Source organism: Saccopteryx bilineata, chromosome 5 (genome assembly GCF_036850765.1).
Source record: "Saccopteryx bilineata isolate mSacBil1 chromosome 5, mSacBil1_pri_phased_curated, whole genome shotgun sequence".
NCBI classification, from domain to species: domain Eukaryota; kingdom Metazoa; phylum Chordata; class Mammalia; order Chiroptera; family Emballonuridae; genus Saccopteryx; species Saccopteryx bilineata.
Window position 1 is genome coordinate 195,769,139 of NC_089494.1, and position 12,747 is coordinate 195,781,885.

At 43.3% G+C, this 12,747-nt stretch overlaps 1 non-coding gene across 1 annotated transcript; it reads right to left on the minus strand.

Moving 5' to 3' along the window:
* Positions 1 to 8,548: 8,548 nt before the first annotated feature.
* LOC136307131 (U6 spliceosomal RNA) lies at positions 8,549 to 8,650 on the minus strand. The gene has a single exon (XR_010725818.1). It is a non-coding gene; the product is annotated as a U6 spliceosomal RNA (small nuclear RNA).
* Between the last annotated feature and the right edge of the window lie 4,097 nt (positions 8,651 to 12,747).

The window sequence follows — 12,747 nt, forward strand, 5'->3', positions numbered from 1 at the left end:
GGCAGTAAACTGACTACAATGCAGTTCATTCAGCATGATTATTGATATAGATTTAGAAAGAAGTTTTTGATATGAAAGTAAAATCCGAATGTCCTAGGGCAATTTATATTTTAAAGAAGTTTTGGTCCAGCAACTGGAATTAAAATAACAAAAACTTGCTCATAGATAATTAATTTGTAAAAATTTACTGTTTTCATGGAGGCAAGTGGAGAAAAAAGAAAATAAGAAATTAGAGACTTGGGGGGGCATATTTATGTAGAGGATAATATGTAAATCTATTTTGATACTATATTTTAACAAGTGTAAAATCAAGTATATATTTTAACTCTATATAATAAAATAACTGTGATAAACCCCTTGAGATGATTCCCAAAAAACAGAATTATTTTTCTAGAAAACTTGAAAATAGAAATCTTTCTCAAATGACCAGACAATGAATGCCCTCACCATCAATATTTTGTCAAGGAAATTTTAAAAAGCAAAATAATTGTAATTTTTACAGAAAAAGTTAAAAATAACTCTGTGCTTATTTGGTTTTGCTTGCTTGAAAGAAGAAAAGATTCAAACACCATGGAGCCAATTTTGGCTGAGCGAATACCATATGAACAATGCAGCTGGATTTTGACCAAGTTTTTTCCTTGTCAAAGGGAGAAAAAATAAAATATGTTACAAAGCTATAAAACTGCTATTGAGAATAAAATGCAATTGTGTTTTGATAAATCTATAGACAATATTACAAAGTAGTCCTGTCCCTAGCTTGTAAAATTTATATAAAATGCTTTATCCCAGGTATCCAAGGGAAAAAATATTTATCAAATAATTGAATTTCCAGCACTCTTCTAAGAAGTAAAATTTGATGGATATATATGCAACTCCCCAAAAGTTGACTAATTAGAAGAAATAATTCTATTTGACCTGCTGTAGAAATTCCATGTCACCGTTTATTGAAAAGTATCTGGTGGGTATCTAAAAAGGCACTATAAGAAGTACTAAAAGAAGCTAAGTAATATATGGAATTTATACATTGCTTTACAATTTATTTATAATATGCTTTTACTTGCTTTCTCTGTAAAATTTATTTTTCTATTTTATGGATAAGAAAATTCAGGCTTTGCCAGGTTCGTCCCCTAGTCAAAGTCCAATCACCAATAAGAATTGGACTCAGAGTTGAACTTCGCTCTTATGAAACCATGTCAGAGCTTCTTGGACCCCACCATCTTCCCTCTCAGCCAAAAATACACTGTTGCTTCACCTTCAGAGTGCAGTGTACAATCCCATAAAGTAACATCATGCTTTCTATCTTCTTTGAGTGGAAGTGCTTTGGAAGCAGTAATATTTTAAGGTGTTCTTAGCAACAGACACCTGTATAAATTAAAGATTGAAGAATTTACTAGGGAAAGTGAAGAGAGGTATCTTTATGTCACAATTTAACACAAGCTAGTTCTATGACAAGTTATATATGCATGAAATAAATACTATAGCAAACAACATGTCCTTGCTAATAATATCATATATGGCTATATTAGAGTTATAATTTGATTAGTACAATTAGACAATCAGATATTATATGGCAGGGATCATATGAAATAAACTGCACAATTTGCTTATCCAGGTAAAATGTGTGCATATAATTTACTAAAATCTGTTAGCTTAGCACAGTAGTGTTACATAGAATTTTGAGTTTTAAAATGAATAATAATTCTGAAAATTCTAAAATTATTTGTGAAGAAGGTCTAATTTTAGAAACTTTTGTTGCTGTGGAAATAGAACTTAAAAGGTATGGGACACTTCAAACATAGGGTGTCACCCAGGGAAAATCTTCAAAGGCAGTATGAGTAGAATAATAATACAAGAACATTAAAGTAGGCCAAATTTCTTATAGAAAAAAAATAAGTTCTTGACTAATACTTATCTGAATCACATTATATCTACCACTCATAGAAATATATAAAACTATTATAGAAAAAAAAGTAATGAGAGCTGAGAAAAGACAAGGAAAGTAAAGAAGGTAATAAAAGTCTTATTCACAGTGCAATTCTTGGAGGATAAAATTGAGCCAAAACACCCCAAAGCTATAAGATTGTGGTTACATCTACCAGGGAGGACCCAACAGGCATGTGGATGGAGAGACTGAGTGTAGTCAGAGAACCTGGTCCATCCCTTGTCTATGCTCAGAAACTAGCCAGGAATTCCTAAATCACAGGGGAGTGCTCCTTTCACTCGCCAAGCTATGTTCAGAAAATTTTGTTTTCTGTATGCTAATAAAATATTACTCAGAGTTCTTCCTACAAAAATCATCTATCAAATAAGAAGGTGAGATGGAATGACGTCCAAGGTCTCTTGTAGCTTTAACAAGATAATTTTATAGTAAGTAAAAAAGGTCTAATTATATTTTTAATAAATAAAATAAAAAGTTAGAAATTTTTATTAAAAATCCATGAGTCAGGGACTCTTTTATTCAGAGGGTAGGAGAATGGATAGCTCAATTTAGACAGCCAAATCTCAATAATGTTTGGAGTGCAATTTTTGTCTGTATATAATGAATGCAATCCTCTCAATTGATACTTGTTTTTAATTCCTTTTTTTCCCCTCTATTTGGCAGTTGCTCTTTTTTTTTACTCGTCAGTTTAGGAATTTGTTTGGTTATTTTTTTCCACTTAATGACTATGTTTAAAATAGTCTTTGGCTAGATGCCTAGAGGCTCTTAGGTGTTGGGTGCCACATAAACAAAACTAATTACTCATTTCAGTGCCAATATCAGATCAGTGACAATGAGAAGTTAGTTGACAAAAAAAGTGAAAATTTTAACATATTATAGTATGTTTTTATAAAATAAGTAAAAATATATAAAAATAATAGAAGTTATTCTATATTTTTATACATTTATAGTAGAGGAGGGGGTGGTGACAAGGGTGTAAAGAGTAACAAATCAAATATAAGGTGATGGAAAATGAGTTGACTTTGGGTGATGGGCATACAAAATAATCAACAGTTCAAATGCTATAGAAATGTGTACCTGAAACCTATATACTCTTATGAATCCACATCACCCTGTTAAATTTAATTTTTTAAATAAAATTTTAAAACTATATATGTTTAGTGTTTATTTATTTCAAATGTTCTCAGACACATTATTTCATCTGGTTATCAAAACAAATCTCATGTGCTGGACACTAGAGATATCGTCAACCACATTTTAAAAAGTTAGGGAACAAGCCTCAGAGCAGCCATTGTGCTGCCACAAATGTTTTTGTTGTAATCATTGGCTCAACAAATACTTACTGAAAACCTACTAATTGCCAGATGTCTCAGAAGGAGTTTTAACACGACCAACCATCCCACTTTGTCCAGAGCTGAGGAATTTCCTGGGAGGCAGACTTTTAGTGCTAAAACAGAACTGTCTTGGGGAAATTGTGATGTTTTGTCATCTTAACAGCACATCACGGTGGTTCAAGTCATGAAAGAAGCTACATGCCAGATGGAGAACTATCTCGCTTACGTTATTCTTTCCTCCCTCAGGACCTTTTCTCTGGACCCCAATCCCAGCTCTCAGCCAAAAGTTCTCTTCAGTGTTGCCAGTAATCCCCTAAGTATCAAAAAGAACCTTCTGTTCCCCAACTGCTCAAAGCTATTTAACATTCAACTACCTGGTATTCCCTTTGACTTAATGTTTTTCCCTTTGCCTTCCTCTTTTTTAAGTAATGACCTCCATTTTCCAATCTTAACTTCCATCATTAACCACTGACATCCCAGTTTATATCCACAGCAGCAATATGACACACATGGATGCATCTGGTGAAAAAAAAAACCCATTCCACTGTCCATCCCACTAAGTATTCAAATAAACCAAATTTCCAAACAAAATGATTTTGTTTCCTCCACAGCCAGTTCCTCCTCTCAACTCTGTTGTTTGGCCACACCCCTTGGCACCCAGGTCTAAATTGCAGTCATCATTTGTTCTTTTCACTGCCTCTACTGTGTCACCGGTTTTCAGCAAGCAGTCCTTTAGAAAGTTTTTCCCATGTCCTTTTTTTGCTTTTCCTGCTGTTAACCACTATAGCTAAGTTCCTCTTTCTCTCTCTTGGATTGCTGGTTCAGTCTCCTGCTAATCCATACACCTCCCCCCACTCCTATTCATTTCTATCTTTATTCGAATTGAGTCTTACTGGTCCCAGATGAGAGTGCATTCTGGTCATTAGTCCTGCTGTGCTTTCTATGCACTACACTCACTAGTCAAAATAAAGTATTTGCCACGCAGTCCTTTCCTCTCTTTTATGTTTTTGCATATGTTATTCTTTACATATGAAATATTTTTACTTGTCAAAATCTTACTCATCTTTCAAGCCAATCTTAAATTTCAAAGGTTCATAGATTTTGTTATTTGTAGTTCCAAAAGGATGTCAGCATTGCCTCCTTTGAACTCATTTCACTTGTATCCTGAATAACTCACCTCACCTGCTTTCTCTTATAATTACTTGTATTCTTTTCTTACTCTTCCAACGACTGTGTATAGCTTAAGACCCACGTGGTGTCTTGCTCATTCCAGAATCCCCCAGACATTAAGTCTCTATAAAAGATTGAATAGCTCTATCTTCTCTCCCAGTTCCTGCTTTAAAAGTGCATTTTATACATAAGACATTTTGGATATTTGAAATATAGTGTGATTTCAACAAATATATAATTAATACATAGACATTATTTTTTTAAAAATGAAACACCCAAGGATTATCCAACATCAATGTAACATTTCCAAGTACAGAGGCATTCCCACTACCAGCACAACCTGAGTGCGTATGTTTGTACACACATGTGGTCGGCCCGGCCAGCTCCTAATCAGCTTCTCTGCAGAAAGGGCCACAGAGAAGGAGACCCATTTTAGGATAAGCAATCACTTGTATTCAGAAAATAGATTTTAATTGAGTAATTTTTCACATGGTTGAAACTGAATTGGTATAGCACTGCAGAAAGAATGCCTGTTGTGGGCCTCAATTGTTTCTCTCCATTTAGAGGGGGCCACGCTATGAAATTTGGGAATTATGAATGTTTGGCTTTTTAGGACAGTCCAAAAAGAAATTCCTCAAGTTGGGCCTTAAAGAGTTTCACTTAATTAACTTGGAATCAACCAAAATATTGGAACTAAAAGATTCATCATACTACAGTATTTGCGGAGTCTTTCTAGAGACAATTTCAAAAATAGCAAAGTTGAAGAAAGCTAGTCATTGTTTATGTTTTTGAAATATTCTCCTAAAGGCTTTGGGTTTGCATCTGGAGGAAGAAACAAGAGACTGATGAGAAGAAAATCATACTATATCTCACTTTAGTCACTGTACCCTCCCCTTTAACGCAGTAGGACATAAAGTTCCTTCGGCCATGCATGAACAATTCAGCAACTGCTACTTCAGGCAATGCTGTCAACCAGCCCACTCAGCATCGCCACTCACATTGCTCACTCCACATGGCCACTCAGCCTATCCACTCCACATGGCCACTCAGTCTGCCCACTCAATCTGCCCATTCAGCATGGCCACTCAGCCTGCCCACACAGCATGGCCACTCTGCCTACCCACTAAGCATGGGCCCTGCCCAATCTGCCTGGCCCCTCAGTCTGTGTGGCCACACAGCCTGCCCACTCCAATGGCCACTCAGCCTGGCCCCTCAGCTTGGCTACTTCACATGGCCATTTAGCCTGTCCAGTCAGCATGGCCACTCAGCCTGACCACTCCACATGGCCCCACAACCTAATCACTCAGCCTGGCCACTCTGCTTGGCCACTCAGCCTGGCTTCTCAGCCTATACATTCAGCATGGCCACTCAGCCTGCCCACTCCACCTGCCACTCAGCATGTCCACTCCACCCGCCCACTCAGCTTGCCCAATCCTCATGGACACTCAGCATGCCCACTCTGCCTGGCTGTCACCCTGATTATTCTGACTGTTTACTCTGCATTGACACTTAGCCTGGCCCCTCAGTCTAGTCCTTCAGCTGGCCCACTCAGCATGGCCACTCAGCCTGCCCACTCCACATGGCCACTCAGTCTGCCCACTCCACCTGCCCACTCTGTATCACCACTCTGCCAGCCCACTCCGCATGGCCACTCATCCTACCTGGTCATGGCCCCTCAGCCTGATCACTCAGACTGGCCATTCCACATGGTCACTCAGCCTGGCACCTCAGCCTACCCACTCCACATCACCACTCAGCCTGCCCACTCAGCATGGCCTCTCATCCTGCCCAATCTGCCTGGCCCCTCAGCCTACCCAATCAGCCCAGCCACTAAAGCTGCCCACTTCACCTGCCCACTCAGCCTGGCCATTCCACATGGACACTCAGCTTTACCCCTCAGCCTGGACCATAGCCTGCCCACTCCAACTGCCACTTCGCATGTCCACTCTGCCGGCCCACTCAGCCTGCCCACTCCTCATGGACACTCAGCATGCCCACTCTGCCTGGCCTTCAGCCTGATTACTCTGACTGGTCACTCTGCATGGACACTTAGCCTAGCCCTTCAGTCTAGTCCTTCAGCTGGCCCACTCAGCATGGCCACTCTGCATCACCACTCATCCTGCCCACTCTGCATGGCCAAAGAGCCTGGTCCCCCAGCCTGGTCAAGCAGCCTACCCACACAACATGGTGACTTAGCCAGCCCACTTCTCATGGCCCCTCAGCCTGCCCACTCAGCATAGTCCCTCCACCTGCCTACTCTGCATGTCTACTCTACCAGCCCACTCAGCCTGCCCACTCCACATGGTCACTCAGCCTCCCACTCAGCATGACCATTAAGCTTGGCTTCTCAGCATGGACACTCCACCTGGCCACTCTGCCTGCCCACTAAGCCTGCCCTCTCCACATTGCCATCAGCCTGGCCCCTTGGCCTGGCCACTCAGCCTGCCCACTCTGCATGGCCACACAGTTTGCCCACTCCGCATGGCCACTCTGACTGGCCACTCCTCATGGTCACTCAACCTACCCACTCACCTTGGCCACTCAGCCTTCCCACTCTGCATGGCCACTCAGCTTTGCCCCTCAGCCTGGTCAAGCAGCTTGCCCACTCACCTTGGCCACTAAACTGGTCAACTCCTCATGGCCCCTCAGCCTCATCACTCAGCATAGCCACTCAGCATGGACACTCAGCCAGCCCACACCTCATGGTCACTCCGCTGGCCCACTCTGCCAGACCACTCAGCCTGCCCATCTTGCCTGGTCCCACAGCCTGCCCACTCCACATGGCCACTCAGCCTGCCCATTCAGCCTGGCCACTAAGCCTGCCTACTTCACATGAACACACAGTCTGGTAACTCAGCCTGCCCACTCCACATGTCCACTCAGCCTGCCCACTCCTCATGGACACTCAGCATGCCCATTCTGCCTGGCCAACAGCCTGATTACTCTGACTGGTCACTCTGCATGGACACAGCCTGGCCCCTCAGTACAGTTCTTCAGCCAGTCCACTCAGCATGCCACTCACCTTGGCCACTAAGCCAGCCGACTCCGCATGGCCCCTTAGCCTGATCACTCAGCGCAGCCACTCAGCATGGACACTCAGTCTGCCCACTCCACATGGCCACTCCGCATGGCCACTCAGCCTGGCACCTCAGCCTGGTCACTCAGCCTGCCCACTCCACATGGCCACTCAGCCTGCCCACTTCTCATAGACACTCAGCCTGGCCATCAGCCTGATTACTTTGACTGGTCACTCTGCATGGACACTTAGCCTGGCCCCTCAGTCCATCCTTCAGCTGGCCCACTCTGCATCACCACTCAGCCTGCCCATTCCGCATGGCCAATGAGCCTGGCCCCTCAGCCTGGTCAAACAGCCTGCCCACTCAACATGGCCACTAAGCCTTCCCACTCTTCATGGCCCCTCAGATTGGCCCCTCAACCTGCCCACTCTGCATGGCCACTCCGCCAGCCCATCCTGCCTATTCCCACAGCCTGATCACTCAGACTGGCCACACCGCATGGCCACTCAGCCTGCCCACTCTGCATGACCACTCAGCCTCACCACTCAGGATAGATATACAGCCTGGTTACTTAGCCTGCCCACTCCTCATGGCCACTCCACATGACCACTCAGCCTGGCCCTTCAGCCTGCCACCTCCACATGGCCCTTTGTGCTATTCCCAACAGAGGAGACAGATGGTTCTTTAAAACAGTGGTCCCCAACGTTTTTTGGGCCACGGACCGGTTTAATGTCAGAAAATATTTTCACGGACCGGCCTTTAGGGTGGGATGGATAAATGCACAGAATAAAATTATGCGACCGGCGTAAAAACTGTGGTATTTTTATGTATAATTGTCGAACTTATGATATTTATTGGGCTAAGTTAAAGGAGGAACGAGCATGTCCTCATTATTCAGGCTGTATTTAAATTTGTTATTCTGACAATGTTTCATGTTATTTATTCTTTCTCTGCGTACTGGTACTAAATGGCCCACGGACCACTACAGGTCCAAGGCCCGGGGGTTGGGGACCACTGCTTTAAAATATGAGATCATGTCATGCTTCAGCTCAAAATTCTTCATTGGCTTCTCATTTAAAACTTTTTTTAAAAATGTGGAACACTTCACAGATGTGTGTTATTCTTATGCAAGGGCTATGTTAATCTGTGTATTGTTCCAATTTTAATATATGTGCTACTAAAGGGAGCACTCTCACTTAAAACTTAAAGCTAAAGTGCTTGCCGTGACCTACAAGGCCATATGTAATCCAGTTTTCTTCCTACCTTACTACCTGTATTTGCTAGGGTTCCCTAAGAAACAGAACCAGTAGATTTTACATATATCCATACATACATACATATGTGAGATAAATTATTTCAAGGAGTTGAGAGATTGGCTCACATGAGTGTGGGAGGCTAGCAAGTCTGAAGTTTAAGGAAGGCTGGCAAGCTGGAAACTCTTGGCAGAGGTTGATGTTGCAGTCTTGAGGTGGAATTTCTTTTTATTCAAAATATCTTAGTCAGTTCAGGCTGTTAGAATACTAAAACTGAATGCCTTATGCAGAACAAAAATTTATTTCTCACAGTTCTGGAGGCTAGAAGTCCAAGAGCAAGCTACCAGAAGATATGGTATCTGGTGAATGAAAGACATTTATTTATCTTGTTCACTACCAGCCAGCCTGTCTTCTTGCTGTTCTCACATGGTGGAACGGGCAGGGGATCTCCCTGGTGTCTCTTTTATAAGAACACTAATTCCATTCATGAGGACTTCACCATCATGAATTAATCACCTCTCAAAGGCCCACATATACCTCCAAATATCCACACATTGGTGTGGACAAGTCCTGCCAGAAATGAGGACGACGGAGACGCAAAGACCCGACTCCGGGAACCAGGTTCAGTGATGCAGATCCACTTTATTCAGGAAGTAAGCTAGCTTATATACATGGGTTCAGCCAATAGGATATTACAGCGTGTCTTTCATAGCCAATGGCTGAAAAGATCAGGGAGCTGCATGGTTGGCGCTAAGTCACTTCCTTAAAGCAGGCGAGCTTCCTTCCTGGGTATGCCCAGGAGGCTTCTGGGAGCTGGAGTATTCTCACAGCATTGCATCAGCCACAGCTGCTAGGAATGTGCTCTGCGCTCCTCCACCCACATCTCCCCCTTCTCTTTTAATTGAGGCCAGTTGGACTTGATGAATGACAGCTTGCTGTTGTTGTAGCTTCTGAATGCTATGCATTATGCAACAGAACCTTAGTAGAACTAAAACAACTATAATACCTATTATACTATATGCTAATAGATTAGCTGGATTAAACAATGAGGCAAGCTCCTGTAATGTTTGACTAGTTAGGAAATAGAATGGAGGTCTTAAACAGGAGATTCCTCCTAGGGGTCGGGATGTCATTTCCCTCCCATTGTGTTAGAGACCTGTTGTTGTGAGTAGGGGGTGCAGAGAGAGAGATCAGCAGACAGAATCATCAAGGACTAGCAAAGGACCACCGCTCGCTCAGGCAAATGGTCCCGAGTTTGTGCTGTGTCCTAATTTTACTCACAAGACTTCAAAAAGCTTGTTTACTGAGAAATTGGCATAACATCAAGTGTAACTTTTACTTTAAAGATACATGGAGTGCACCTGCAAGATAGCTTAGTAACAACATAATATCAGAAGGCATTAATTGCTATTGCTTCTATGGATCCCATAACATCCCTCTCCTTATCTTAAGGGATAACCTTGGAAAGTACAGAAATCTTATGAGAATGTTTTACTGAGAAAAGCCCAGCAACTGCCTTCAGTCACATAGACCTGTTTCAGTGACCCGCCTTCAAGTCACAAAACAACTTTCTTGGCAAAGCATTCATTTCTTATTGGCTGTGTTCCCATCCAAGGCCATGCAATGGGTTATTCCACTACATTTCCCACTTTTTGTTTATGCTGAATGTTATGAAGCACCACAGAAAACACAGCCTTCTGTCGTTCATCCCTTATTTCTCTTGCTTTGATTCGTCGACAGACTACATATAAAAGAAAACATAGAATTAATACTATTATAGAAAGTCCTACAGTGAATCCCAAAAATCCTTTAATATATTCAATAGGATTTAATTGAGATAAATTATCCATTAACCCCTTCAATATAGGTTGACCTGTCAAAATTTCTAATTTTCTTTAAAAAGCTTTATGAATAAGTTTTTGTAATTCAATGATTTCTTTAGTCATGTTATCATGGTTTAACAAATGTCTCTTAACACGTTCCCATGGAAAAGCTGTTTGATTATATTCTACGGGTGTTATACAAAAACTACTGAGACCTTCTAGGTGCCGTTAAACACAGTTCCATTTTGATTGTAAAAAATGGACATAGGTTTATGCATGCCCCCTTCCCACAAAGGTCCCAGCGTCCAAACACAGAATGGATGACTTGCCATGGGCTGCATATGGTTGCAAGGCACATTACACAAATTACAACAACATGACAAATCATAAAATTTCAACAATTAAAAGGTACATTTCACCAGTCTCTGAGCACTTTGCCAAAAGCACAAAATGTCCTTGGCCTTCTTTCTAGCCATGGGAAAAGCTTCTCAGGGCAGGGGAAGGGCCTCCAGCAAAGCTGCCCCCACCACCATCAGGGTATTTCACATTGTCCAAAATCCATAAGTCCATCCAACAAAGGAGCCAGTGTTCACTCTGGTCACAGTCCAGGAAATCAGTCCACGCACATGAGGCCTCAGCCACCCCCTCATCCCTGCCGTCCTGGCAGGTCTTACACTGTCCCAAAGAGGAGCACGTGGCAATGGCAGTCAGCATTTTCATATGTGCTCTGGAGAGCATGATGGCATCCACCCCTATGTCCCAAAATGTTAGCGAACCTACCAGTGGCTTAGCAAGTACTCCCTGCTGTTCCAGTGGCCACTCAGCAATGCAAGCCTGGCTTCCATTCATCCTCCCACCGCAGCTGCCACTGTTTACCTTCTGGAGTATGCAAATTGCAACTCTGGCCCAGTTCTCCTCATCCTCCAAAGATGAACTGAAAACACCAGCTCTTGCTGCCGGGCTCAAGCCCCGGGCTGCCGCCGCCTGCATCTGGAAGTCAGCGGTTACTATAGCACACATAAGCAAGAACAGAGCACCAGGGTCTGGGGGCCCATCAGGAGCAATTCTCCGGGCCCACCCCGCCAAAGCCTCCACATCCCCAAAGGTGATGGGGCTTGCACGCCCGGCCTCGAGGTCTTCTTCTGGAGCGCTGAGGACCTTCTCCCCTCAGGCATAGTTGGTGTAGAGAAGGCCAGGGCTGTGGCTTTGGATGGGTGAAGACTGAACCATTTAGTGGGTGCCCAAGAAACCCTGTGTAAAGCCAGTAGCCAGGGCCACTATCACAGCCACCTGGCCCATGCAGGTTTGCATTGGATTTGGACAGTCAGTAAAGAAACAACAGCCAAAAACTGATGAGCCATCATCTTTAATCCTAGCTTGCACCTGGCAGGCAAGTAAAAACACACACTGGGCTCCAAAACCCACTCACATTCAGTGCTCACAAAGCTACTGACTTATCTGAGTTTCCTAGAATCAAAGGTTTCTAGCTCATCAGACTTATTCACCTCTGTTCTCCATCTCCTTCCTTCTCTCTGCACAAACTGGCTTCTCACTCAACACTCCGCCATCTTGGCTGCTTCTCCTGGCTTCCTCCATGAGGCCTTTCTCTGCTCTCCTCTCTGCTCTTTCCTGTCTAATGCTAATAATCCCAGGAATCGAGAGAGCAAGCTCCCATTCTGCCCCCATTTTATAGTGTAGGAATCCAAACCTTTAATCCAATATACAAAATAGGGAAGTCTCTAATACAAAGTCACTTATCTGGGGCATGATGGGATTGCACCACCCCACATCAAAAAGGGTGGGAAAGGCTTAGTCCTAAAACCAAGCCCCAGGCTACAAGGATCCTGCCTGCCCAGAGCCCGCCCCCAACACACTAATATCACCTGGGCAACAGGCTTCCATGTGGGCAGCGCCATCTTTAACAAAGTGAGCATAATATATTTTATTTGCCCAACACCCTGTCAAGCAGTTTGGGGGGTTCCTGGGATCCAAATTAGCTGAAAAACACAAGCATAACCTCTCCCTTGTATTAGAAGAGGGTGTGATCTTGCCACTGTGCTGAGGCTGGGTCCTTCCAGTGTCATTTCAGAGAGAGGGACGGGGGAGAGAGAGTGAGAGATATAGAAAAATAGACAAGACAGACAGACAGAAAGAAAAAAGACACATGGGGGCGTATAGGCTGGCCCATGGGTCTGCAGCAGGAACACGTGT